We start from the raw sequence: 7,075 nt of genomic DNA on the forward strand, positions 1-7,075 counted from the left end.
CTTTTTTTAACCAACTGAAAGAAGAAAAAGAAAAGTCACCAATCAAGTGTCAAGCTAATGACATTAAAGAAGCGCTTTTTGGGAGGCAACCCAACCATAAGTATCTTTTAGTTTATTTCAGTTTTATCTCAGTTTTATTTTTTTATTTTATTCTTTTTTTTTCTTAATTTTCAAAGTTTTCCTAGGTTTTCTAATGTTTGTGATCATGTGCAGTGTTTAGAACAGGGACAGAAGAACTCAGAATGGAAGAACAGAGCGCCCTGGAGCAAGCAGGCTCTGGCGCTAAACGCCAGATTGGGCGTTTAGCACCAGCAAGAAGGCAAGCAGTCCTGGTGTTTTACGCTAAAAAAGGACCAAGTTTTCTTTGCTTGGGGATAAGCAAACTTTTTAAGTTTAGTGTGCAGAGTGAGCTCTAGGTTTATATTATCATCAATGGCACCAAAGGGAGGTGAATCATTTTTCACGGAGTAGCAGCGGCCGCCATGACTGAGGTGGTTAAGTTTCATCATCCCCTACCATCTTAATTTCCTATTTTCTATTCTAGCTTTTGCATGATCACTATTGGAATTTTCTTTGCTTTCTAGTCTAGTAGTTCAAATTTTCAAAAATTTTATGGTTAGAAGATGCCTCATGTATTACTCACTAAGCTTAAAAAGAAAATTTTTGAAAAAAAAGTAGTAAAATGCACAAGGTTTCGAGTAATATCATAAGTTATTCGAATTGCTTTGATATGGTGGCCTTATCTTTATCTTCTGAATGTACGAATTAACTATGCATAATTGACATTGAGGTTGAGTATATTGGCTCTAAAAGAATAGTGAATTTAGAGAAGTATTATTGATTCTCTGAAATATAAAAAGGATTGATTTTTGAAGCAAAAGAAACAACAAAAAGAAAAAAAAAATAAAAAAGATCAAAAGAACAAGGATCCAAGACTTTGAGCATCAATGGTTAGGAGGGTCAAAATTGGCCTAGAAAGCTCAAAAGAGTTGTTATCTGATGAGTCCATATTTGATGAGATATTTTGTCTTGATTTGAATGGATTTCATCATATAAACTCATACTTAATAACCAAAATAGCATACTTTTGTGTTATCTCTCCAATTTAGACTTAAATATGAAAACATGTATTTTTGTGCTTAAATTAGTGATTTTAATTCCATTTTTATTCCATTTGATGTCATGACATGTTTGTTGAGTGATTTCAGGGCATAGAGGCAAGAATGGATAGCCAAAAGTGGAAGGAAGCACGTACAAAGGGAGAACACATGAAGAAAACAAAGGAGAAGCATACACTGAAGTGTGCGTGCACATAACTAACTGTGCGTACGCACAGGAGGCAAATCAGCTGGTGTGCGTACACAAGATCCTCTATGTATACGCGCAAGTGAAAATTTAGCGAAGTGTGCGTACGCATACATCTGTGCGTACGCACAGGTCCCTGCATGTGGTTTCATTAATGAAACACGTGATCCGCGATTTTGGGGGTCTTTGTCCCAGTTTTGGGAGCCTTTATGCTGAATGGGAAGTGCTATATCAAGGGGAATTGAAGCCATATGAAGGCATTAGCTTAGGACACTTTTCTTTTAGGTATAAAATGCATTAGGAGTAGGAGTAGTATAGATTAGGGAGTGCTCTCTTAGGGTTTTCAATTAGGGTTCATTGTAGCATTTTATAGCAAGCTTTGATTTTGGATTTTGCTCAACTCTTTTGTAAGTACTCTTAATTTTTCCTTTAATTACATCATCTTTACTTTCATTTCCTTTTGGTTCAAGTTACCTTGATATATATGCAATTTTGGTTTCTTGAAGTTTTTGATTGATGCATTTAATGTTTTATGATTCCTATATGCTTGATTGAGTTTCTATTATTAATATTGTGAATAGTTTGGTCATAGTTTTCATTTTTCTTTGCAATTCCTCATGTTTTGGTTTTATGCCCACCAAGTGTTTGTGAAAATGCCACTTGGTAATTTTGAGTAGATTTTCACACCTTGGCTTGGGATTTGAGTTCCTAGAAAACTAGAGTCATAATGTCTGACATTTACTGGCAATTCTTGGGTAGTTAGTTGACTCTTGTTTCCATTGAAGCTAGCTTTTTACCAATTAATTTAGTAAGTTAGCTAGGACTTATGGATTAAGATCAATTATGCTTGCTTGACCTACTCCTCGATGTTAAGGGTTAACTAAGGGAGACTAACTCATCATAGTTGCCATAGTTGTGGTTATGACAATGATAGGATTCTTTGGATCCTCATTCCCAAGTCAAGGCTCTTTATTGCATTTATAGCATTTTCACTAGTTTTGACCTTGTTTCTTTTTTACTTGCATTGATTCCAATTCTGATCATTCCTTAGTTCTTTTATTTCTTAAGTTCTTTCAATCTTTCGTTTCTTGATTCAAAACCCTTTTTCCTCACAACCAAGAAAGTGACACCTCAGTTGCATCCACGAGGGAGAACGACCTGGGATTTCAAGCTCCCGGTTAATATTTGTTTTGGATTGTGACATTCTTTTGATTTAAACTTTGATGTTGGGATTCCATTGCCGGTTTGGACTATACTTGCAATGGAAGCAATTCTAATTTTGTCTAAATTTCCGAACCGGCATAAATCCCCACATCACTATCCCTAACTATATGCTTGTGGTGTGAAGGTGTTAAGAAAATCTTGAGACTGAAAATTTAAAGTCGTGATCCAATCCTATAAAGAGTATGCTTAAGAACTCTGAGCACCATTGTCTGGGTTAAGCAAAGCTAAATTTGAATTCAAAGGGTTCCCCCAGTTAAGTGCTTGTGGCGTTTATGTATTAGGTGGTAATACTTGAAAACAAAACGCTTAGAGTCTTGGTTAGGCTCAAAAGGTGTAAAGCACCAAAAGAAAAGGCTGTGTTCAAGAATCAAGAAAAACTAAAAAAAGAGAATCAATAATATCATCCGGATTCTAGTTCTAAAGGGTGCCAATATTTCTGAGCTTCAAAGAAAAATGAGATGCCAAAGCTGTTCAGAAATAAAGTGTTAGTGGCCCCACTCAGTAATTAGACTGAGCTTCATTGGCAAATCTAAAACCTGATATATTTTTCTCTTCTATCTAGTCTTATCTTGTTTTTGGTTGCTTGAAGACAAGCAACAATTTCAGTTTCGTGTTGTGATGCGTGAGCATCTTATACCCTTTTTTCATAGCATTTTCTAGTTATTTTTAGTTAGATTTTATTAATTTTTACTATGTTTTAGTGCAAAATTCATCTTTGGATGCTACTTTGAGTTTTTGTGTTATTTTTATGATTTTAGGTGAATTTTGGGCAAGTTTGGAAGAATCTTGTTTAGAGACGAAGAAATGATAGCAGATGATGTCAATCCTGACCTCTATACACTCCAACGAGCATATCTTGAGCTACAGAAGTCCAATTGGCGCGGTATTAATAGCGTTGAAAAGTTAACTTCCAGAGCTTTCCAGTAATATATAATAGTTTATACGTCTCTTCTAGAATGACTGACCCAAATTGATGGAGCGTTGGATGAACTCCAACCATCCTCTAGCTGCAGGCTTAAGGTCCAGTCTTCTCAGTTGAACCAGTTTGCCTTTTGAGTCAATCTTCCATTGAGCTCCTTCCACACATATGTCCATGAGGACTTGGTCCAACCTTTGATCAAAGTTGACCCTTCTAGTGTAGGGGTGTGCATCTCCTTGCATCGTAGGCAAGTTGAACGCCAACCTCACATTTTCCGAACTAAAATCTAAGTATTTCCTCCGAACCATTGTAATATAATTCTTTGGATTCGGGTTCTTACTTTGATCATGGTTCTTAGTGATCCATGCATTAGCATAGAACTCTTGAACCATTAGGATGCCGACTTGTTGGATGGGGTTTGTTAGAACTTCCCAACCTCTTCTTTGGATTTCATGTCGGATCTCCGGATACTCATTTCTCTTGAGCTTGAAAGGGACCTCGGGGATCACCTTCTTCTTGGCCACAATATCATAGAAGTGGTCTTGATGGGCTTTGGACATGAATCTTTCCATCTCCCATGACTCGGAGGTGGAAGCTTTTGTCTTCCCTTTCCCTTTTCTAGAGGATTCTCCGGTCTTAGGTGCCATCAATGGTAATGGAAAAACAAAAAGCTTATGCTTTTACCACACCAAACTTAGAATATTGCTCGCCCTCGAGTAAGAGAAGAAAGAATAGATGAAGAAGAAGAAGAAAATATGGAGGAGAGGAGGGAGATGTGTATTCGGCCAAGAAGGGGAAGAGAGGGTTGTGTTGTGTGAAAATGAGGAAGAATGGAGGGCTTTATATAGGGAGGGGAGGGGGGTTTAGTTTCGGCCATATAGGGTGGGTTTGGGTGGGAAATTGATTTTGAATTTTGAAGGTAGGTGGAGTTTATGAGGTAGGTTTATGGGGAAGAGTGGATGGATGTGAGTGGTGAAGTAGTGATAGGGAAGAGAGATTGAGGTGATTGGTGAAGAGTTTTGGGGAAGAGTGTTTATTGGGAAGAGAGGATGAACATTGAGAAGAGGGAAGAGAGTGAGTGGAGGTAGGTGGGGATCCTGTGGAGTCCACAGATGTTGAGTTGATCCTGTAGGGTCCACAGATCCTGAGGTGTCAAGGATTTGCATCCCTGCACCCATTAGGCATGTGAATTGCCTTTGCATGCAATTCTGGTGTTTAAACGCCGAAATGATGCTTGTTCTGGGCGTTCAGCGCCCAGATGCAGCATATTTTTGGCGTTGAACGCCAGTTCTATGCTTGTTTCTAGCATTCAGCACCAGCTTTCCTCACTGTGCATTTCTGGCGTCTGAACGCCAGGATGCTGCTTGTTTCTGGCGTTCAACGCCAGATCCATGCTCTGTTCTGGCGTTGAATGCCAGCCAGATGCTCCTTACTGGCGTTTAAACGCCAGTAAGATCCTCCTCCAGGGTGTGATTTTTCTTCTGCTGTTTTTGATTCTGTTTTTAATGTTTTGATTTATTTTGTGACTCCACATGATCATGAACCTAATAAAACATGAAATAAAAATAAAAATAAATTAAAATTAGATAAATAAAAATTGGGTTGTCTCCCAACAAGCACTTCTTTAATGTCAATAGCTTGACAGTGGGCTCTCATGGAGCCTCACAGATGTTCAGAGCATTGTTGAGACTCCCCAACACCAAACTTAGAGTTTGGATATGGGAGTTCAACACCAAACTTAGAGTTTGACTGTGGGGGCTCTGGTTGACTCTGCAGTGAGAGAAGCTTACTGTGCCTCTTTTCCATGTTTACAGAAGGGTAACCTTGAGTTTTAAACACAAGGGAGTCCTCATTTAATTGAAGGACTAGTTCACCTCTGTCAACATCAATCACAGCTCTTGCTGTGGCTAGGAAGGGTCTTCCAAGGATGATGGATTCATCCTCATCCTTCCCAGTATCTAGGATTATGAAATCAGTAGGGATGTAAAGGCCTTCAACCTTTACTAACATGTCCTCTACTTGTCCATAAGCCTATTTTCTGGAATTGTCTGCCATCTCTAATAAGATTTTAGCAGCTTGTAACTCAAAGATTCCTAATTTCTCCATTACAGAGAGTGGCATGAGGTTTATTCCTGACCCCAGGTCACATAGAGCCTTCTCAAAGGTCATGGTGCCTATGGTACAAGGTATTAGGAACTTTCCAGGATCCTGTTTCTTCTGAGGCAATCTCAGTTGGTCCAATGTATTTAGTTCATTGGTGAACATCTCCCCAAGTGTCATTACCAAATAAATTGGCATTCAGCTTCATGATTGCACCAAGAAACTTGGCAACATGCTCTTCAGTAACATCTTCATTCTCTTCAGAAGAAGAATACTCTTCAGAGCTCATAAATGGCATAAGGAGGTTCAATGGAATCTCTATGGTCTCTAGATGAGTCTCAGATTCCTTTGGTTCCTCAGAGGGAAACTCTTTATTGATCACTGTACGTCCCAAGAGGTCTTCCTCCTTGGGATTCACGTCCTCCCCTTCCTCTCTAGGTTCGGCCATGTTGACTATGTCAATGGCCTTGCACTCTCCTTTTGGATTTTCTTCTGTATTGCTTGGGAGAGCACTAGGAGGAATTTTAGTGATCTTCTTACTCAGCTGGCCCACTTGTGCCTCCAAATTTCTAATGGAGGACCTTGTTTCATTCATGAAACTCACAGTGGCCTTAGATAGATCAGAGACTAAGTTTGCTAAATTAGAGGTATTTTGTTCAGAGTTCTCTGTCTGTTGCTGAGTGGATGATGGAAAAGGCTTGCTATTGCTAAACCTGTTTCTTCCACCATTATTAAAGCCTTGTTGAGGCTTTTGTTGATCCTTCCATGAGAGATTTAGGTGATTTCTCCATGAGGGATTATAGGTGTTTCCATATGGTTCACCCATGTAATTCACCTCTGCTATTGCAGGGTTTTCAGGATCATAAGCTTCTTCTTCAGAAGATGCCTCTTGAGTACTGTTGGATGCATCTTGCATTCCATTCAGACTCTGAGAAATCATATTGACTTGCTGAGTCAATATTTTATTCTGGGCCAATATGGCATTCAGAGTATCAATTTCAAGAACTCCCTTCTTCTGAGGCGTCCCATTACTCACAGGATTCCTCTCAGAAGTGTACATGAACTGGTTATTAGCAACCATGTCAATAAGTTCTTGAGCTTCTGCAGGCATTTTCTTTAGGTGAATGGATCCACCTGCAGAAGTATCCAATAATATCTTAGCTAATTCAGACAGACCATCATAGAATATATCCAGGATGGTCCATTCTGAAAGCATGTCAGAAGGACACTTTTTGGTCAGTTCCTTGTATCTCTCCCAAGCTTCATAGAGGGATTCACCTTCTTTCTGTCTGAAGGTTTGAACATCCACTCTAAGCTTACTAAGCTTTTGAGGAGGAAAGAACTTGGCTAAGAAAGCCTTGACCAGCTTATCCCAAGAGTTCAGGCTATCCTTAGGTTGAGAGTCTAACCATATTCTAGCTCTGTCTCTCACAGCAAAAGGGAAAAGCATGAGCCTGTAGACTTCAGGATCTACTCCATTAGTCTTAACAGTATCATATATCTGCAAGAATTCAGTTAAGAATTGAA

The 7,075-nt window shown here is 39.0% G+C and overlaps 1 non-coding gene across 1 annotated transcript; it reads left to right on the forward strand.

The window, feature by feature from the left end:
- Positions 1-6,758: 6,758 nt before the first annotated feature.
- On the forward strand, positions 6,759-6,866 carry LOC112781889 (small nucleolar RNA R71). The gene has a single exon (XR_003192639.1). It is a non-coding gene; the product is annotated as a small nucleolar RNA R71 (small nucleolar RNA).
- Positions 6,867-7,075: the final 209 nt, after the last annotated feature.

This window comes from Arachis hypogaea, chromosome 19 (genome assembly GCF_003086295.3).
Source record: "Arachis hypogaea cultivar Tifrunner chromosome 19, arahy.Tifrunner.gnm2.J5K5, whole genome shotgun sequence".
Lineage (NCBI taxonomy): Eukaryota > Viridiplantae > Streptophyta > Magnoliopsida > Fabales > Fabaceae > Arachis > Arachis hypogaea.